The sequence below is a fragment of the Nasonia vitripennis genome (assembly GCF_009193385.2).
Source record: "Nasonia vitripennis strain AsymCx chromosome 1 unlocalized genomic scaffold, Nvit_psr_1.1 chr1_random0012, whole genome shotgun sequence".
Lineage (NCBI taxonomy): Eukaryota > Metazoa > Arthropoda > Insecta > Hymenoptera > Pteromalidae > Nasonia > Nasonia vitripennis.
Genome location: NW_022279600.1, coordinates 112,569 through 136,321, shown reverse-complemented (window position 1 = coordinate 136,321; position 23,753 = coordinate 112,569). Strand labels below are relative to the sequence as shown.

The 23,753-nt window shown below is 34.7% G+C and overlaps 1 protein-coding gene across 1 annotated transcript in view; it reads left to right on the top strand.

The window, feature by feature from the left end:
* Positions 1-416: 416 nt before the first annotated feature.
* The window catches only part of LOC107981821, a 129,040-nt gene continuing 105,703 nt past the window's right edge, over positions 417-23,753 (top strand). Inside the window, exons 1-2 of the mRNA XM_031921489.2 lie at positions 417-647; positions 1,100-1,224. The gene's annotated coding sequence lies outside the window, so the exon portion shown is untranslated. The remainder of the gene's footprint in view (positions 648-1,099; positions 1,225-23,753) is intronic.

The following is a 23,753-nucleotide window of genomic DNA, read 5'->3' as shown; positions in this document are numbered from 1 at the left end:
TCACCGCGCTGGACCGCCGAGTTGGCTGTGGTGCTCAACTCGTTACAATAGTGTAAAAGGGGCTTTATCGTTTTCGGGTAGAAGTACGTACAAATTTCAATGAATGTTTATAATTGTTTTTAAAGTAAACAGATTTGTTTACAGTAACTTTCATTCATTTAGTACCTTATTAATTACCCGATATTCAAAATTTAATTATAGCAATTTTTTTTTTCGATTTTTAAACTATTCATATTTACCGCTTTCTGTTCTGCCACTTTTGGCTACGCCGTATAACATGAACATAGCCGCACAGTACACAATTTATTTTGGTACTATGAAGTTGGCCGAGGAGTGCCACTTTTAAATCCTCGAAGCCCTGCACTGGATTCCTCAATCCCCATGTAGCTTGTGATTTGCATTTCTTGAGTCCAGTTAGTTCATGTAACGTGAAAAAATATAGTACAATCTTCAAATATGTATACAAAAACCTATTTTTTAGATTGTTTCTTTAATTCTCTAATACTAAGAATAATATGATTTACTTTGTTATTGTTACAATAATAGTAAGGATATAAATCTTAATACCAAACAATGAATGTTTTTATTAATCAAATTTATACCAGAGTTAAAAAATGATAATCCTTCAAGTTTTAAATAAATTTCTGGTATGCTGTAATCAATGTTTGTTACATTTTTTTACTAAAAATGTCCAAGTATTATTATTACCAATTACATTTTTTAATAAAATTGAATTTAACATTTTATTATCATCACTTGTATTATAAAGTTATATATTTATAGTTTTTTTTTAGATATTATATTTACTAATTTTTTATTCATTATCTTCATAATAATTCAATTCAGCATAGTATTATTTAAGTGTTAGTCCATGAATGAACAAGAATAAGAATATACTATAGGGCTTGTTTAAATTAATCATTATAGTTACTTTAGGATGATTAATAATAATAGGTATTTAATAATACAGATAAATAATGATAAGTCTTAAAACATAATTACAAATAATAAAAACTGACATATATATCTGAATCCAAAACACTAATGACTACTTAATAATGCCTATATATTTTTATTTTTATCAATTTTACACTTCCAGTGAGATACCAATGTGTTCCTTGTATGCTCTATCTTATATTTAAAAAATGGGAAATGCAACAATGTGTAAGAAAATATTGAAGAACATCAAAAGGCAAAAACATGTATTAGAAAAAATGTTTTAAGGTAATACTTTGACCATATCCTTAGTCAAAATGAGTGTCCTTTTTATTTTTTGTTGATTCACGATATTTACTTTACTAAAGCAGCTGCATAAATGAACATACACCAAATATTAATTATATATTGGCATTAAATGATTTTATTCGTCCTAACTTTTAATAAAAATTTTTATACAGAAGCTGATTTGATTTATTTTTTAAGGTTAAGTGAGTTAATTTTTTGCTTTCAGTTAATTAGTATGAATTCTCATATCTACCTTATCATAATTTTTGAAATTATACAAATTCTTTAAACATTTATCTTTTACTACAAAAATTCTCAACAAAAACTGGACAATAGTTTTTATAAAATTTAAGAGTAACTGCTGCTGGAGATGCGATTCCCCTCAGATTACATGTTAAGGGGATGTGGGAGCTGAAAACACTGTTTTTCTGTTCCATATAACTTTTTGAATAAAGCTTGCAATGAAAAACCAAGACCAGAACGCCATAGTGTTGAGTTTACTTAATCATTCTACCGAAAAAAAATACCAATCAGACTTTTGGTTTTTGTAAAAGTTGTGAAATACGAGCGGGTGTTTATGCGTGTTTATACGATTACAGTGCCAACCTCAAACACCAATTTTACTTATTATAGGTTTGAGATAAGTGAATCATTCTACCGAAAGAAAATGTCAATACGGCTTTTAGTTTTTTTTTGGCATTTAAAATACTAAATACCCCGTGGCGGAGTTGCGATGCTATAGCTCCCACCTCCCCTTAAATGGGTAAAAATTAAAATGCTTATAATTTTTTTCTCAATGATATTTAGTTAATAACTTTACACAGTACTACCTAAAATAATAAGCTACTCATGCTTTCTTATATTTTATTACACTTTCGTACATTTGTTTATTTTTTTGTTTTTTGGATTGAAAGCAACATGAAATGTTAAAAGGTGTATTCTATTTTGTCTTGAAACCCGCAAGACAATTCAGAATGTTCCAATATCAAAAACAGAAAACTAGTGTTAGAATGATTTCTAATAAAAATTTATAGTATATGTCACTAAAAATTATCTTTGCAAACATGACACAGACTGTTTAAAACATAACCTAACCATAATTTTGATTTTTGCACACATTTGATTTAGCACTTAGAGCCCTGGATGACCCTCAAGGTTACTCTGGATACTTTGTAACTTGTTTGTACGTTATCATTATATTTGCTAAAGATTTGTCTACAGATGGTTCATTCATTCTGCTAAAATCTGCTTCAAATTTTTATTTTGCAACGTTTTATATCAGTCTTCTGTTGTTCATTTTGGAACATTCCAAAATGTCTCGTAATAAAATGTAATACATCCAACATTGTTTAATATTTGAGAAAAAAGTAAAAAAACATAGTCAAATATAATATCAATTTTTTTAAGGGGATGCCACAGCCAACATGATCAATCATGATTATGATTTGTAAGGTGGTTCTATTTATTAGTTTACAATCTAATTCATATTATGAAAAATCAAGTTGATAATTGTTTATTATTGTATATGTTACCTCAGAGCGCAGATTTTTGTTGAATTAAGTGTAATCCACCCCTTGATTAACCCACTGCCTACCACCTACTGTAGAAAATGTTTTGTTTATTACAATTAATTGACAAACATTATCATGAGTTTTGGCATCTGCAATAAGTATTAAGGGGATGTTGGAGCCAGTGTGACCAATTGTGACCGCCAACTCGAGTTGTAGTTTAGATTGTTTGCTTTCAATTCTTTGGACCATCAGAAATAAAATTGATAATTGTTTTGTAATACGTAGGCTAAAACGGAACACAGAGTTTTTGTTGATTTAACTAGTAAAAGTTTTATTTTATTCAATAATGTATCTAAAAGTGGCATCATCTTACCAATATTGTTGCCTTTACTTCGTGTTCTAGTTTTTATTATTTGAAAAATTGCATAATTACACATAAATAAACCCAGGTAAAAATAACTTATTAAATCCGATTCAAAAGGTAATAGGTTGTAATTAGATTTCTTAATCGGAAATTATTCAATTAAAACCAATTTAATTGATTAAAATCTATTTAATCTGATTATAACTTTTAGTCGGTTTTAATCGGATTCAATCAGTTGTATTTTTCAACAAATATAACATTTTATTTAAAAACACAACTGTTTAAATCTGATTAAGACCGACTAAAACTTATAATCAGATTAAATAGATTTTAATCGATTAAATAGGTTTTAATTCAATAATTTCCGATTAAGAAATCCAATTACAATCTATTACCTTTTGAATCGGATTTAATAAGTTATTTTTACCAGGGAAGCTTAGCTAATATAAATTATTATTATAGCGACCGTGGAACACTGCATTTTGAATTTCCATGCAAGGGAGATGATTTATTATTTATGATCTAAGGGTGCGTCCACAATTGAGCGTATACCACTGTCTCAAAAAAGGAAAGGAGAATAAATAATGCACATTTCCAAATGAAAATTTTATTATTTTACTATATATTTTACTATGATATTTAACTAATTATAATAATAAAATTTTCATTTGGAAATGTGCGTTCTTTATTCTCCTTTCCTTTTTTGAGACAGTGGTAGACCTTTTTTTTTAATCAGAAACTAATTTATTATAATACATTCTCTTACAACATTTTAAAATTTTATTTGAAAAAAGAATTTTACAATTTATTACCATACAATTTAAATTTAAACATTTTTATCGGTTAAATTTTGAGCAGGTGTGTTCCTTCGTTTCAACTGCAGTCTGCTACAGTGGATTGGCAGTACTGCCCAAAACGTTATGTTCTACGTAAACCCCTTGTAAACCCTAACGTATACGCTCAATTGTGGACGCACCCTAAACAATTTTTGAGGTTAAGTAACACTTAAACCTTTTTGTATGGCTTCAACTCCTTCTTAATCAATTACAATTAGAAAATAATAATATATTTTGTTGTGGAATGTCAAATTGTAGTTAAGGGGGAGTGGGTGCTAAAGCTTCACAAATGCGCCACAGGGTATTTAGTATTTCGAATGCCAAAAAAAAACTAAAAGCAGGGATGTTAATCCACCTTGCGTAAGTATACTATATGTATACTATACGTATAGTACACGTATAAAACAGGTATAATAAACAAGGCACAGTATAGTTTAAAATCCGAAAAAATAAATTGCTGTAATTAAATTTTGAATATCGGGACACTAATTGGGTACTAAAAGAATAAAAGTTACTGTAAAAAAATGATTTTTTAAGTTTAATAACATTCATTGAACATTTTACATACTTTTACCAGAATCGCATTATTGAATTCGTAAAAATTTTCAATTTCAGCATTACCGGCGGTTGAACACGGTTGAATAATAAGATATATGAAAAGTATGAATTATGTAGACATAATTAGAATAATCTAAACGTTTAAATAACAATATTAATGTAATAAAACGATAAAGCCCCTTTTACACTATGTACTGGAATTGTAAAATATTTTAATTACGCATCAACCTATGAATTATAAGGGGTTTTTGGGGTCGCTGGTTACAAATCTGATATCAGATTTACAAAATAATTTGTTTAAACAACTTTGTTTATGCAAATTACTGCATAATTTGAGTTTTGAGAGAAACCTATGTACTCTACAGGGTTTTTGGGGTCGCTGATTACGAATCTAATATCAGATTTGCAAAATGATTTGTTTAAACAACTTTGTTTATGCAAATTACTGCATAATTAGAGTTTTGAGAGAAACCTATGTACTACAAGGTGTTTTTGCGGTCGCTGATTACGAATCTGACCTCAGATTTGCAAATTAATTTGTTTAAACAATTTCGTTAATGCAAATTACTGCATAATTGGAGTTTAAAGAGAAAACTATGTACTATAAGAAGTTTTTTGGGCTCGCTGGCTACAAATCTGATATCAGCTTTGCTAAATAATTTTTTTAAACAAATTCGTTGATGTTAATTACTGCACAACTCGAGATTCGTAAAAAAGCTATGTACTACCAGGGGATTTTAAGGTCTCTGATTACAAATCTGTAATTAGATTTCTAAAATGATACATATAACAACTTCATACGAAATAAATTTCAAAATTCAGTCCTTTATTTTTGTTAAACCAAAATCTTGCGTACTAACAAGGATATCGGAGTCACCGATGATAAATCTTATATCAATTTTGCAACAGAATGCAATAAGCTTTAGACTCAACTTCGGAGAAGGCGAGGCAAGCATGAGGAGGGAATAAATAAATCTAAAACCGAAATGAATAAACCCATTTAACCTACGCTCTCCAAGCTCAATCAATTATTTAAACTACATCTTGGCACATCGAAGGAAGGCGAGCGAAGCAAGTATAAAATCAAAAACTTAAATGCACAAATCGAACTACCCCGTGCTCTCTGAGAGTAATTATTTATTTTAACAACACCTCGGCACATCGAAAGAAAGCGAGCGGAGCGAGAATAAAATCTTAAACGAAAGCGCTTAAACCCAGCTACTCCATGCTCCCCAAAGGTAATAATTTATTTAAACAACACCTCGGCACATCGGAGGAAGACAAGCGAAGCAAGTAATAAACCAAAAACTAAAGTGCTTGAACCCAACTTCACCACGCTCCCCGAGAGTAATAATGTACTTAAAAACCTTTCGGCACATCGAAGGAAGGCGAGCGGAGCGAGGATAAAATCTGAAACCAAAGCCCTTAAACCCAGCTTCCCATGCTCCCTAAAGGTATAAGACGAGCGAAGCAAGTAATAAACCATAAACCAAAGTGCTTAAACCCAACTACACCACGCTCCCTGAGAGTAATAATGTACTTAAAAACCTTTCGGCACATCGGAGGAAGACGAGCGAGAGGGATAATTTGATCTTAAACTAAAATCCACCTACTCCACGTACGGCAAGTTTATATAAAAATCATGAACTCTTAAACCCACCTCCCTGTTGGAAAAGGTCGATAGAAGTCGATTAGATCACTTATCGACTTGAATAGTGAATCTTAATTTCACTTTTTGCATTAGAACTTGATAAAAAGTGATAAAATACGATAAAAATCAATATATTAAGTTTTATCGATTTTTATATATATATATATATATATATATATATATAAATCGATAAAACTTAATATGAAAAATTACAATTGAAATTGATAGAATTTCAAGAAGATCACGGTCTATCGATTTCAATTGCAATTTTTCATATTGAGTATTATCGACTTATATCGATTTTTATCGTATTTTATCACGTTTTATCAAGTTCTAATGCAAAAAATGGAATTAAGATTCACTATTCAAGTCAATTGACATCTTATCGACTTTAATGATGAATTCTAATCGATTTCAATCGATTTCTATTCACTTTTTCCAGCAGGGCTACTCCATGCACTGCGAGTTTCCGTACTCGGTACAGCGGAGAAAGTCGAGCAATTGCGAGAATTATTGTAAGCAAGCATGTATACAATACGTTGTAGTTGTACAATAATTTGTAAATATGAATGGATGCTTTAAATGAGTACTCTTGAATCATAAAATTTTGAACAGTATGTTTACATAACTTGTACATAATTTATTTTTCTGAAATAAAAAATGCAAGAGTAAAATAACTGCAAAGCTGTAATATTTTTGTAAACCTCACTCGTCTTCCTCCGTTATGCCGAGTTCGGAAACTCCGGGAGGGAGGGAGAGAGAGAGAGCCCTTTTGTTAATTAAACAATTGACTTAACAAGCTATGGTAACGCGAGCGTTTATTATTCGGACGCGGTGGTTACGGGATTGCTTCTGTCCTCCTCAGGGAGTACTCAAGGATAGAATATGTTTGAAAAATAATGCGAGACAGAATATATACTATAATAGATGACAAATAATTACTATTTAATCAATTAATTATCTTACACGGGAGAGCGTATAATTTGGAGTAATATTTATTTCGATAAATAATATGTGTTTTTGCTCTCCGTACTAAATCCTTAGTAGGCGTTTATTTATATGATTGAATCCGTATATATATATATATATATATATATATATATATATATATATATATGTGTGTGTGTGTGTGTGTGTGTATGGTTCTGGGTTGACTACTTGCGTATATGCACTTATAACTTTACAACTAATTTAACGAATTAGCGTCATAAAACCTCTTAATTATAAATTCCGACAACTTATTTATTTAGACTTATTATTAATACTCTTGAGCGCTGTGACTCTTAAAGTGTGATTGAACTAATTAACATACGCGCGCTCTTGCGTGCCGTGGTCTTTACTCTAGAAGACTTTATTCGAAACTAGTTGCTCGACGGCCAGTCCGCATGTCTTTTATTTCGGCCGGGCGCATCTTTTATTATGTTAACATTACATTCGACGCTCCGCGTGACATTAAAACTAGCTAGGCCGAATAGGTGAGCTCGGGTTACGCAACAGTGTGTTTCACCTTTTGATCTGCATTGATTAGACTGTAGAAAGATCGGGACGGAAATTTGGTGGAAAAAGATTAATATATAAAAGAAAAAAAAAACGAAAAATTTATAACGCTGATCCTCGCACTTCCCAGGCCAGATTTCGCTGTCGGCCCGGCAGCGATATTGGGTCTTCGAGTGTCAAGTTGTATGGCTGGCAGTCGATGAGCCTGAAAGCCTCCTTTGTTTTTAGATCGGCCCTTTCACGACTGTTCGAGCGTCGGATTTTTCTTCGGAATGAAACGCCTCGTAGTTGGGATGGAATGGCTAGCATTTCTTTGTCGCATATGTTTATTGCGTGCGATATGTTTTTCCTTCCGCTGGGCTCTAAATACTGTGGAGTGAGGGCCTTAGCTTTAGTTTGAGAAAAATCTTTGAAGAGTGAACATGGAAACCTTGAGGAACGTACACGGCGATATTTTCAATTTAATAATAAGATTGGCCGAGTGGTACGTCGAAAATCGAACTTGGCTTCTCGATTGTGAGTGTCTGGTGTTGTCCGAGGGGCGGAGTCAGTTCGGGCGAATCTTGCCATTCTGGGGGCGGATCTTCCGATGCTGGTCGAGTTTTTGGTGATTCGTCCTGTTATTCAGGAACCCATGTTGGCGTGGCTACATCGCTTTGAAGTTGACGAGTTGTGGAGTCTTGACTATCAATTCGGAGATCCGGTTGCGACGCAGGTGATTATGCGTAAGAATTTTTATTTGAACCGTCAGGTTGTGCAATTGGCCCCCTTGATTTTTGGCAGTCCTTATCTACTAAGGTTTTTCTTCTGGTTTATTTTCAGCATAAATTTCTTGAAGAAAATGAGGCTAGCCGGTGAAATCTGCGAGTATCGGCGTAAAGGACGAATAATCAATTAGTTTGATATTTTTCATAGTTAGTTGGATCTTCCGTCCCTATATCTTTCTCTAGTAATTTACGATTTTTCGCGAAGTACATATAGAAATTATTTAGATATGAGAGTTAGCTATTTACTAAGAAGATGTAAAACAAATACTAGCAAATTGTGAAGAGATTAAATTTCTTTTACCCTTTTTTTTTGACTGTGGATATTATGTATGTGTCTTAGAATTCGTGCCTTATATTACATTTGCCTGTATGCGGCTATAGGCTTAATTTAACCCTTTCGTGCACATAAGCGTTACAGCTATGGTGCGGGGAAACTGTTTATATTTCATAGGGTCCCGAGCCGCGCTGAATCCGAATCCGAGGTCAGATTTTGAAAATTTAAGATGGCGGATCCAATATGGCGGACGGGAATGTCAAAAAATCGAGATTTTGAAAAACAAAAATTTTTTTCGTATTCTACGTGAAAACACAAATAGAAACTGTTCTTGGTGTTTTTTCGATATCTCTCTTAGTTCTTGAGTAAAAAATTCATAAACTTTGGTTTCCTACTCATGTGGCTGCAACGCTTATGTGTACGAACGGTAAATAAGTCTGCGTTATTTTCAAAGTTTATGAATTTTTTACTCAAGAACTAAGAGAGATATCGAAAAAACACCAAGAACAGTTTCTATTTGTATTTTCACGTAGAATACGAAAAAATTTTTGTTTTTCAAAATCTCGATTTTTTGACATTCCCGTCCGCCATATTGGATCCGCCATCTTGAATTTTCAAAATCTGACCTCGGATTCGGATTCAGCGCGGCTCGGGACCCTATGAAATATAAACAGTTTCCCCGCACCATAGCTGTAACGCTTATGTGCACGAAAGGGTTAAAGAATAAGTACACATTACGACTTCAACAACGATTATCTGAAAAGAATTAGTAATAAATGATTCCCTTCGAAAAATTTGTACTAATGTAAATAAAAAAAAATGTTATCTTAACCATCATTTGAACATAATTTTGTGAATTTATCCTACACCAATAAAATTTTAATTCTAAGATAGTAGTAGGGGCTGCACGGCTACTGGGCCAAGCGAGTTCTGGGACACCAAATACCGACGCATGGTAACTCATATTAGTAGGCCCCTGTTTTACCGACAGATCATTGCATATCGACCGTGCTGCGAGAGATGGTGCCCCCCCCCCTGTAAACCAGTGTTGTCGATGGTGGCGCCCCCCATAAACCAGTGTTCTCGACGGTGGCGCCTTCCATAAACTAGTGTTGTCGACGGTGGTGCCTCCGTTACCGACCCCTTCCATAGCTCCGAGTGAGCATCGGTAATTTACTTTATCGACCTGGGATGCGATCGGCTACTACTATTACTACTACTATTATAACAACAGTGATGGATAATTTGGAATAGGATTCGTAGGATTAAAGGTTAAGATTAATAAAACAATACATCAAAATATTCATTTTTATTTTAGTTTATTCAAAAAAAGGTAGGTACACAAAACATTATTTGTAAAGACATGTATATTATAAAATCTTTCAGAACTTCTTATAACTTTGATGTTCTGGCATGGACTTGTGTTAGTGGAAAATTTCTCAAAAGTATTTTTCCCCCGTTCAATTTTATTAGTAGGAGTAGAACAAGGTTCTCCACGATATTCTCCACGCTATTTCGTTTCATTTTCAAAATCTATCATGACTGATGGTTTATAATAATACTGATTCGATTGTTTGTTCATACAAGCTTTATATCGTTTTATACAAGTTTCTTAATATCACCGCTTATAGGATTATACTTGACAATGCGATGTGCATGTAGAATAAGACAATACGCTGTAGTATTCGCGGGTATATTACGCTTACATTCATTGTTTTGGAGCAGTCGATAACTATGAGTGGAGCATTTGTAATGAATTCTTCTTTACTTAAAAGGAGATCTATTACAATTCTATCAGAATAATACGCATTCTGAAAATTAGCATACATATCGTAAAGCATGTCAAACTGATTGTTTAAAATATCAAGATTCAGATTTCAATACGGATAGCTCTGAGAGTTAAGGAAAAGTTTGACATTACTAATATCACAATGATCAAAATGACTAGCATTTTGTCTTCGTTCACCTTTCCTCCCTGTTTGAAAACCGAGAATAATAATACGAGGTTTTTCCAGCTGATTCGATGTTTTCACAGTTCATACATGTTGCGTGGTTGTTGGAATTACTGGATACTCATACTACTCCCATAAACGAAAACTCATCGAAATCGGTATATCTTTTAGAATATAGTTGAATAGTTGTATTTTTCGTCGGCCTGACAGCACAAGGTAGGACATAAGCCACTCTATACGATTGATCTCGATTTTGTAATCTTCATACGTCGGTCTCCCGTCCGCCATTAAAGCCTCTTGCAAAACAGCATTCAAATCATTTCTCGATCTTGTGAGAATAAGTTCATGCTTAACGTTTACAACGATTTTGTGATAATCTTCAGCGAAACCAAAAATGATTGATGTAGGAACTGTCACATCAAAGTTTCCATTATTATCATCTATGTATATTTCCCACGTTAGTAATAGATGTCCAGCCAGAATTTTCAAGATACTTTAGTTGACTAGGTAAGAAAGATGTGTAACCTTTCATCAAGGTTGCAGCAGCAACGTTCTTACATCGATCAATCTCTATGGCATTCATCTCATATCGAATTTCTTCAAAGAGATGACTAATAACATTGTTCACAAAAAGGGTGTGTTGTACTGCTTGTCCATCCCGTTTAATAATCTTTCCACAAATATGTAGAGAAGTTTTTGATGGTAGAACACACAAATCTTGATGTTGTATAGCTATTCGAATTTCATCACTATTGTTGAATGCAAGTGAGGTATAGGGTTGATGCGCATAAACCTCATAATGCGAGACAGATTCATCAAAGATGACAGGAGATTGTACGTTAAGAACTGATTCCATTTTTCTGAGGCACATAGCAACAACAGATAAACGTACAAGTTATTTTTTCAGTATTTTTCTCGCTTGAGGTCCCGTTCTTCCTCCACCACCACGCACTTTGAGACCGAGACTTTGTAGAAACTGACTGTTCTGACGTGTTAATCGTTTGATCACTCGTTGCTGCCTGACTGTCTGACGACATACTGAGCTATTAATATAGCTTTTGTCAGCATTAAAAACAATACCCATTTCAATTGCTTTTTAAATGTAGACGAATTGTAATAATTTCATCTTGAAGATTAATGAAATCACCATCTTGATCTACTATGCGTAGTTGTAGGTGGTCGATCACTTTCACAGATATTGGTAAGTAAATTATCTGTTTAGGCACCTCGATTATCTTGTAGCCTGGTGGAACTGCTGGGAAAAATTCATGTATTGTATGAACTTTCTGCTGATTTAGGTATGCTCCTGTCGTAATGTTACACTCAACTCGTAAAGCGTTCACTTTGAGAATAGCTACTGGTAAATCTGAGTTGTGACTTATATAGGGCGTTAAAAGTCTTGGTGTGAATCCTAGTAGACGACCAATCGAGTCAGTCGGTTGAAAATATATTTCATGACTACACATAATAACACTTCGCAACGTATTATTTGGCTTGATACTAACTTTTATACCTCGAGTATCGAGGATACCTTGTAGAGTTCGATCAATATCCTCAATCTTATAACTACCAGTAGGTAGTTCAATTATTTCTTGACCAACATAAAATTAATTACAGTTTTCATCGACGTTGGGTATATAATTAAAAGTTAGCAGCTGAACAATTCCAATACTGTATTGCTTATCCGAATCCAGTTCTATTGGAGGAAAATAGTGCGTCTCAAGGATCGAGGAGGTGCCGGAAAGGCTGAGAGTCATTGATTCAACATCCATCTTGAGTAGACTAATTCAAATCACTCATGTAGATTTCTTTTTATATAGTAAAAAATTATCCTTACGATTGAGCTGATTGCAGAGAAATTTCAGACAGAGATGACCACAGATGAAAGCTGAAAATTCCTGATACCTCTGATAATTGTACTTAACTTGAGATACTTTCCAGTAATTTGAAAGATCTCGCGGTGGTTGTAAATCACCGAAACTATCAAAGTATGTAACTTCATTACCAATTTTTCGATAAGCTACCCAATGCGTGCCAGGTCAACTTTCATAGTCCAGATTAATGACTGCCGATTCTGTGGCTCGACAACCGTTTGGAGGCAGAGCATTTCGGATAAAAACTCCTCGAAAATTTGGTATATTCATTAAGTTTATATATTTGAGCAGATCATAGTCGGTAAGTGCACGTTTAGGCAATCTTATTTCATCGAAGTTTTTTTTTCTTCCTTTACACTTCTTGTTCTTCTTCAGAAAGATGCCGAAACATTTACGATGATGTTTCAGAAACAGTCCTTTACCAAGCGCCAACATATCAATTTTTTCATTATGTCTTTCTTGCTCTTCCATTTGTTTTTTAGCAGCACTTGCTTTATTTATTACTTTAGCGATTCCCGCAGCTCCTCCTGCAAGTGAGCCTATTGCACTAAGGCCAGCATAAAGTGGAATAAGTGCTGGAAGAAAGCCATCTACTTTGCTGGGAACAGGCAATATGCGTGAAACATTAATTTTACTTTTTCCACTAACATTTTTCACATGCTCTCGGGCCATCTTTAGTGCTGACTTAATAATAGAGCGAGAATCGTTGCCAGGGACGATAGATTTTCCCATTGACTTTTTCAGTGTAATCTTTTTCTTTGAAATCTTTTTCTTAAGTTTATTAGATCTAAGTCTTCCACCACCTCCTCCTCCTCCTTCTCCTCCTCTTCCAATACCCATACCAAGCTTTGATTTTAACTTCATGGTATTTTCTATAGCAAAAGCTGTCGCTTTTTCTTTCAAACCAGCGTCTCTAGATTTCACTCTCTCCCACGCCTTCTCTGCTAAAATTGTATCAGCAGCGTTTCTCTTTTGAATGTTTTGGATTTTTCGAGAGGGCAATGTCGTGTTCCTTTCAAGTAGCGTCTAGAGGATTTATTCCTGAATCACCACGAGCTAAACGTTTAGCAAGTTTAGTACTTGATTTTTCAGGGCACTTTGAGGAGCTACGGAGCAACTCACACGCACACGCACACACACACATATTTATATAGATTGATAGATAGATAGATAGATATACAATTATTAATTTTAAATTTTCTCACCTTTTTTACGATGATGTGTTGATATGCTGCTGACAGTTCATGCGTTCTTCACACTATTTATACTAAAACTTACACACTAATCACTAATACTAACACTTTGTTTTTTATTAATAATTATTATTATTAGGCATATTTTATATAAGTTCATTCCGTTGGCAGTGTAACAGCTCCGTGTTACAATCCGGACACAACCAGAACCTGCATTCTTGACACCGTCACCACCACTGCACAAGCTGCACTAAATAAAATCGACCACAGCCGTAACAAAAGTCTCGAGGTTCTCATTGTAGTACGGGAAGGGCGCGTCGTTTAGCGCGAGTGAGATTTCGCATAAATCGCACTCGACGATCCCGCACACGGCGTATTTTATTTTTAATTTTTAATAAGCCCTTTCGCTGTTTTAGGCATAATATTTTTTGTTGTACATGATATAAATGACCTTGAATGCCGAGAAGCCTGTGTAACCGGGCTTCTTTTTCAGGATCTCTTGCCGGGTCGTATGGTTCATCATCATTGTCACTTTCACTATCATTATCACTGCTGCTACTACTATCACTGATATTTCGACGGTCTCAGCGTCGCTGTTCATCGACTCTAATCCAGAGTCATACACTGGATCCTCCTCCTCCTACTCGGCAGCCCAGTCTTCTTCTTCCATCTCATCATCATCATCTTCTTCAGCATCACGTAATAGTCGAATTCTCGCTACTTCCTCCTCCTCCACGGCTTGAGCCTCGGCCTGTCTGGTCATTACCCTCGCAGCATTCTCTTCTTCCTCCCGAGCCTGCCATATCCGAACAATTTCTTCATCGTCGCTTTCGTCGTCGACTTCTGGCACTAGTTCCGGGTACAGCGGCTGCGGAGAAATACCTTCGCTACACAAAATAAGCGGTGCCACATTAATTGGGCTGCTCGCCATTATAGCGGCAACCTCCTCGTCGAGTACCGCATCCTCCAAATATTGCGGCAGCATAGGGTCGCGGCGCGGTGGTGGTGAAACAACGCGATGCCGATAAACCGCGCGCATGTTGATTTCGGCGATGCTCAAAATCCGCATGTCTATATAAAAAATAGTCGCACTTCGTTACTCCGAGAGTTGGTCAAGGACTGGAGAAGCTGCGCTAATTTTCGTCCCCCGCCACACACGTTTTCCACCACTTTTTAGTTTTAAAAAGCCCTGCATTGGCACTTTTCGTCAAAACCGTGAGACAGAAGTCGCCAGTTATCATCTTCATATCTTATATTTCGACTTAGTGCATCTCAGATTTATTAAAAAGTGTAAAATGTGTGGAATCTTGGTCTCTAGAATAATCAGATGACCAAAAAATATCTCGAGTTTACGTGAGAACGGTATTTTTCGCTCGCAGCCACGATACTGAGATGCACTTTTTACGCAAAGTGTATGAATTCGGGAGAAGTAATGTCAGCATATGCATCTCTCATTCTCTCTCTCTCTCTCTCTCTCTCTCTCTCTTGGCATTTAGTCGATAATACAATCGATAATATATTTTTAATTATCGAAAACCGCGTAAAAATCGGTACGAAAACGGCGAGATTGTATCAAGAGAACATGCATGTCAAGAAGGTAGCTACTTCTAAGACGAAAGAGAGAGAGAGAGAGAGAGAGAGAGAGAGAGAGAGAGAGAGAGAGAGAGAGAGAGAGAGAGAGCGAGAGAGCGAGAAAGGAGATGGGTGTGTTATCACTGCAGCTACAGTTGCAGCGAGGCGGCTCTTATCTCTGATACTCTACACGCCCTAAACTTTAAGTGGTTACGAAACCTATTCCGTCACACCTTCTATTCAAGCGTCGTGATGGCGTTTTTTTCTCTCGCCACGACATAATGGCATTTGAAAAAATTATCTCGAGTACACCTCCTCGGGCTTCTACTAGCCTAATACGTGCGGGTACAAATCTCCGAAATTAGGGGGCCAAATCTCCGAAACTATTGATATCTGATGTATATCGAACCGATATATATCAGATATTTTCGCAACATAAAAACTTTGTTATGTACATTCCAATAGCTATACGATGCACTCGATCACAAGTCACAACGACAAATTTTAGAAAGAATTGATCGATAGACAATATCAATGAATCAGTCTGTACTATATACTATGTAAAAGCTACGCTACACAGACACACGCACGCACGCACGCGCGCACACACACATACACACACCCGCGCGCGCGCATACACATCTACACGGGGTACTAACATAAATATAAACCGAAACAGTCTCTATAAGTGAAGAACGAGCGTGCCCGCCAATTTTAGTTTTATAGACATTCAGTATATAAATGCGCAGATAATCTCTTTTTATACTACTAGATTAGATATTTTATCTTGAAAATTGCTGATATTTTGCTAGTACAACCATTTATACGTACTAAATTATCAGGTTTCTCAATTCTATGTAGCCTGAAACCGAATAATTAGAAATATTAATTAAACACTATACATCTGGCGTTATTTTACCTTACACAAGAACGTATGGCTTAGTGACGCAAGTATACGTTGCATAGGCTGCTGAATAAGGTGAGAATGGTTGTGTTAATAAAAAAGAAACCACCAAGTTGATATATTCTTGGAGAATTTCTTAAAAAGTACTCATATTATGCAGAGTTTCTCGCTTCTGCGTTTTCTGATATGCAGTATCGTGACAAGAACTCCACTTTTTTGCTAGCTGGCTATATTTTTGCTACGCAAAAGCATCCTCTACTGTCGAGATTCATAGCTTAGTGGCACTATAAAAGAGGTCTGAGTTAAGCTGCTAGCCATTAAACAGTATCCAGCAGTAGCCACGAAAACGGAGAGAACTGTACAATCCACAATGGACAAGCTTCAAGTCTTGAGAATCGTGCTAACCGTCTTGAGCGCGGTTCTTGTACGTGAGCCAACAGCACGCATTTTCTGTAATGAAGCATGGCGTCGATCTTTAAAACACTGCTCAGTCAGCTGTTTGTTGAAGCGGTTAAAATATATTTTGGGCTTCTGCAGTCTGCGTACTATTATGTACTTATTTAATCGTGGCTTGTTGGAGAGCGAGGTGGATATTATCCGTGCTCTCGGCGAGTCTATCGTGAGTCGTGGTATGCAGACTGCCTGGCAAGTTCAAACTATTATGCAGCAATATCAGCAAATTCTTGGTAAGATTCTCTCTCTCTCTCTCTCTCTCTCTCTCTCTCTCTCTCTCTCTCTCTCTCTCTCTCTCTCTCTCTCTCTCTCTCTCTCTCTCTCTCTTAAAGCATATGCAAGAGTCCGTTGTGAGCGTATTTTTGATCGTGAAATCTGAATGCACAGATCTTGATAAACTGATTGCTGACACTGAAGGAGATGCGCTGATTGCGCTCGTACAACTAGATAATGAGGAGGGGGAGCAGAACGAGATGCCATTGGACCTTACAGCAGTAGCAGCAGATACAACCGGTGTTACTGCCGTAGTTGTCAAGATCGAAGCTGACGAGACATCACCCGACGTAGCCTCAACAGATACAGGTAGTTCCAATGAGGCTACTACTACTTCTGCTGCTGCTGCCGCTGCTGCTGCTGAGACACTGGCAGAATCAATCGTCGCGAATGCTGCTACCACGGCTATGAATGTCGATACATCGCAGATTGAGCCAGCGCCATCTGAGGTGCACGCGATAACGTCGCTTCAAGAAAACGATGACGAGGGAATTAACGAGGATTATAATGATAATGATGACACAGAAGTCTCTGATGCATCGTCCTTATCGTCTGACTCTACTGCTTCCTTCTACTCCTCTTCAGTTGGTTCATCCTCAGCCACCGAGTTGGTAGTTGATGAAACATCAGGACACAGGAGCACAGAGGGCATATCTGGTGGTACTGATGATCATGATGATGATGATGAATGTAAAAGCCCTCTCACATGCACATTACCACAAGAATAAAATGTAAAGTGTGGAAATTAATAAAAAATATATATTAGCATTATGGTTGCAGGAGGGCGCTGGCGTTGAGCCGAGACAGCAAATCGTTATTCATCGGGTGTTTACGAGATGTAATCCGTTTTTCCGTCTGAATAGTCGTGAGGCGCTGAGCACCATCAGGCGGCCACCGCAGAATGCAGACGTCGTAGAGTGGCTTGGGCTCGCTATGCATGATCTGTACAGGTATGTGTGCGAGACCACAACACCCGACGACTTTGTCGATATAACAATAAACTCAGAGCAGTTTAGACAGGGTGTAGTGTGGATTTCATATAGATTAGTGCGAGAACTGAGCGCAGTTGAAACGGCAGAGATAATGCAGAGTGTAACACAGTGTAACATGGACTTTGAGATTGATAATACACTGTTAGTTAATGTTAATAGTGTGTCCGTGCCTCGAGGGGCTGGTCGGGTCTCGCTCATTTCTGAGACCACCTTTAAACGATCTATTTTAAAAATTCAAAATACGGATAATCTCTGTCTGCCTCGATCGCTTGTTTGCGCGCATATGCATGCTATCCGCGGTGACGTTCGCACGGGGTATCTGCAGAAAATGTGGGACAGAATCAGACAATGTAATGGCAGATGGCAAAAAGAGAAGGCTATAAAACTCGTTAACAGTGCTAGAGTTGTTATACCCGAGACCGGCTGTGGGATACCCGAGATAAAACTTTTTCAAGAATACTATGCGTGTTTGGACGTTGCAATAGTAGCGCTAAGCGCCGTGTAAAACTGAACCATTTAAGTCAAGAGTATCGTATAAAATTTTGTAGCACAGACTGCTAAAGTCCGCAAGTCTCGCCTATTCGTGACTAAAGTAGTCCTTATTTGCACCGTGAGGTTAGCGCACGAGCGTAGCGAGTGTCATAAACAAGGTGCAAAAAAGGACTACTTTAGTCACAGATAGGCGTGACTTAACAGCGGATTTTAGCCACACTGTGCTATAAAGAACATTTTCGATATAGATTAATTTTTTACTCAAAAACAAAGCCTTTTTCAGAAAATCTTATGAGAACATTTTCGATTTATAATCTTGTAAAGAATTAAAAAAAAAAAAAATAAGTACAATAAAACAGTAATGACAAGTTACGTTGTAAGTATCTTGAGAGTTGTTCCCTAATTGATCATTATATAACTAATTGGTTACTTGCCATAGGTGAAAACAAAAATATGACTAAATATAGAAAGAACGTGATTTAATGACAGAAATTTTTGGACATAAAATTGATCCTAATAATTGTACATTAAAAAATAAAGTGATATTATCTCTAAATTCTTATGTACTAAAAATAAATAAAAGTATAGTTGAAAGAATAGATGGAGACCACTATATACACTATAGTGATGATCGAATCCAAAGTGACGCAGATGACAAATTGACAAACACGATACCTACAGAATTTTTGAATTCATTAACACCTAATGGATTAGCACCGCATAAACTAATATTAAAAAAAAAGTGCAATAATTAGTTGCTTAAGAAACTTAGACATTGACGGTGGTCTTTGTAATGGTACAAGATTGATAATTAATTAAAGACATGAAACAATATGTTCTTACAGCAGAAATTATTACTGGAAAATATTCCGGTAAAAAAGTGTTATTGCCTCGTATCGATTTAGGCTCCATCACTAGATGAAATACCATTTGGTATGATTAGAAGGCAATTTTCAATAAGACTTAGCTTTGCTATGACAGTAAATAAATCTCGAGGCCAATCGTTTGACAAAGTTAGTTTATATTTATCCACTCCAGTATTCAGTCACAGTCAGTTATATGTTGAATTATCAAGAACAACATCAAAAGAGAAATTAAAAATGTTTAAATAATGCATCTGCATACAAAAATAATAAAAATATTACAAATAACGAATGTAAAAAACGAAAATTAAACGATGAAATGAAAATTTACACAAAAAACATAGTCTATTCTGAAATATTCAAAAATTAATTATATTAATTATATAACATTACCAAAATATGAAGTACCTTTTGATTGAATGAGTAATCGCTACTAATACAACAATAGTAAAATATAAATTATATATTGATTTACTGAGAACTCTTCACTATTAGTACATTACTGAAATCTGCGTCATCTCCACTAATAGTACATTACTTAAATTCAAATTATTTATTGATTGGTCGAATAATCGCCACTAATTATATATTACCAGTATTATACATTACCAAAATTTAAACAATACATTGATTGGTTGAGTTATCTCCACTAATTGAACTTTACTAAAATAAAAATTATGTATTAATGAGCTGTGTTATCTCCACTAATAGTAAACTAATAAAATTTAAGTTATTTAAATTAATTGGCTGACTAATCGCAACTGATAATACATTATCAAAACATTAAATTTATATTGATTGGCTGAGTAATCGCCATTAATTATAAATTGTTAAAATATTACTTTTCTATTGATCGGCTAAATTATCTCCACTAATAGTACATTACTAAAATTTAAATAACATATTGAATAACCAAGTTATCACTTGAAACTAAATATCATATGTCATATTGATAGTTGTTGTTACGGTAGAATTTGGATAATTCTCCCTCAAAAAAATATTATTTATTCTAACGAGTTTGGTGGGGACGGACAACTATACAGTTATCGAGCAAATGCATAAATGGTCAAGTTATACGATTTGCTCCCACGATCGACTCTCTTATTCTCTCCTTTAATTTTGTTATTTGCCTGGTCCTGTTTATAATTTACTTTGATTTCTTATCTTATTCCTTCTTCTTAATATTCTGCTTCAAGGAATCCGATTTCTCCAAATGATTTATTTAATAATTCCAGGGGGTTGGACAAAAATGAATTATTCCAGTATGTTGAAACCAAATTTGTTTGTATTTACTTGTTCTGTATTAGTAATTGATCACAATTGAATGGCCGTAAATTTCTCTTAATTAATTCTAAATTATAAGTCCCTTTCTCTAAATAATCTGTTCTACAAAAATGTAAGCTCTAAAAGAAATCTTTCTAATGGTCCGCCGGCTTCGTCGCCCGATCACGGAGTGAGAGAGCAGCGTGGTTCGAGAGCGCTCGGAAGAGGTTCGGGACCTCCCACATCGTGCCAGCTTACTTCCCCTTAGCCGCGTGATAGTGTCGACGCTTGTTGCACTCATTAGACCTTACACGGCCTGGTAACTAGTTGCGCGCCGAAACTGCAACGTAGCTCCGAACGTGCGCCTCTAGCCGTTGGCGAGGAAGTTGTTTAGGTTAGCGAGATTCTTAGCCACTTGATACTTTTGTGGCCTTGAGTCTCGCTGTACCTTTATACGTGTAGAACTTTCTCGATCCTACATTTGAAATTATTATTTCAAATGCGAATCGGGAAAGTTGTCACGTAACAGTTGTAAATAAAAGGTGAATCCGACATAATTATATTGAAATTTGAAATGTAAAATATTGGCCAAATAATCGCCACAGAAATTATATTCAAAATCCAAATGTTAGATATAATCAAGGGAATGTTGTTCCAAAAAATACTGTTTTTCTATTACATAAAACTTTTTGAATAAAGTTTGCAAATAAAAAACTGAGTCTGTAAGCTTTCGGGACGACATCCCCTTAATAATAAATTGTATAAATATTAGATAAGTAATCGTTAAGTTAATTTTGTAGCGATATATTAATACTATCATCATCATATATATATATATATATATATATATATATATATATATATATATATATATATATGATGACACATTTTTAAATAAATTGTAATGCGGGCGTTAATATTAAAAATGTTACATTTAATAATTAATGACGGTCACTACCCCGTGAAACGCAGAGAGCAAATTTACAACTAATATTAATATAAATAATCATTTACAATAGTATCATTTCCAGGCTTCTTTACAAAAACAGGCATGAAACAAGATCATATTTGCACAAATGATTATTTGCAGCATCCTTTTCATACGGACCAAATCTTTAGATTACGTCTTGTGAAATGCGTAAATTCATAGAGCATGCGTCATTTCATATTCACAAGCAAATCTTTAAAAAATAAGATCGTATCTGCACGAATGATTATTCGCAGCATCCCTTTCATCCGGACCCAATCTCAAGATCACTACTAATGATATATGTAAAACATACATATGTATCTATGTGGCGTATATGATTTAAAAAATAATTCAGATTATAAATACAAATAAACATATTTGCCATATTTCTCTAAAAAGATTATCATTTACAGCATCCGACACATCTGGACCAATCTTACTGCGTTATTGATATATGTATACATATACTTTATTTCTTATCAACTACCAAAAAGATCACATAAATATAAATATTTATCATTATTTCATACATATATGTAATTTATATGAAATGTTTCATGACCCGGTCACTTTTTGTGAATCATTCTTTATCGAAAAAATGTACTTAATTCTGATTTTTTTTCAGTAGAATTATGTATTTATGTTTGTACTACATATCTAGCATAAAATAATTATCATCCTGGAATGATTCACTAGTTCCGGTGAATTTTTACATAATTGCTATTAAGTGTTTTAATATAGTGTAGATAGTACTTACGTAGATAGAATAATGATGGATTTTCTTGCTACGCCAATGCCTGTGCACAAAGATTATTTCACTGCACAATTATTAGAAGAATTTTATTACAACGTCATCATACATACGTTTTTAAATCAGTATTTCAACAATATATTAATAAAACAAAAGTTGATATCCATTCATTAAGAGAGTTCGCTGGAGTAGAATTTAAGACGCATGTGCAGCAAGATGCAGGAGAATTTTTATTATGTTTATGTAATAAATTATTAATATTACTAAATACTTCGAAACCAAGTCAGTGAAATAATTAGATGTTCTGGATGCGATGAACAACAACATAATGACACGTGTAATTATATAATCAATCTCTTCTTGCTAGAAAATATTAGAATTTGCAAGTTACAAGAAATTATAGATTATAATATTGGAAATTGGCAAGAAATCGATACTAAATGTGACAATGGGTGTAGTTTTAAAAATATTAAAAAAGTTGATTTAATAATCAGCAATACCGTCGTAATTCTACAATTAATGTTATTCGAGCATACTGATGAAGGTATAAACAAAATAACTAACTTGAAAATAAACGCAATACCAACATGTAAAGTTGATATCAATGCTAAAAAGTATAAAGTTATTAGTAGAGCATTCCATCATGGTAATATTCTTTAAGGTCATTATACTAATATCTTGCGACAGAACAATCAGTGGTTTCATGTTAGATATATATGTATTACTATAAAGCCATGGCCGAAAGGTGCTTAAAATGCTTATATTTTATTATTAGAATAAATATGAAAGACTCGAAAAATTTACTAAAAAGGACTGAAATCTCTAAAAAAAATAACTTTATAAAAAGTAAAAGGTTAGGCGAGTTTGATGTATTGCGCAAAATTATCATGGAGCAATACAATAATCTATTTGCTAAGGTAAGCCATAGATTAAAAAAGTAATGAGATCAATTGAAAATAGTCAAGTTTTAAATACATAAATAATTATAAATAATTTAGCAACGAAATTACCGATAAAATAGAATGAGATCAATCGAACAAAGTCAAGTTTATTATATTTAATTATAATAAAGCAACAAAATTTTGTTTGGTTAATAAAGGGTTTACTTAACTTAAAGTTAAGTTATATAATGATCAATTAAGAACAACTCTCAAGATACTTACTACGTAACTTGCCATGCCATTTTGTTTATTGGTGAACAACTAAAATTTTATTTTCATGTATTAGAACGTCAAAAAAATACCATAAATACAATAAATAAACAATACCCCCGCTGAGACACACACCCTCTCAAATTCCTAATTGGCTAGAACCTTCCCTATGCTTATGTATTACCCTCATCCCTATAAATACCAATAGAGAGCAAGGAGGAGCATCTTTCGGATTCCGAAGTTCTTACTAGTAGGGCGAAGCTTTGCCCAACTCGCGACTTAAACTGTTTTTTTCGTAATTGAACTTAGATTCGGAGCGTTCGCCTAGTTTTCGGACTTAGTCGAATTTCTGCCTCAGACACGAGTTG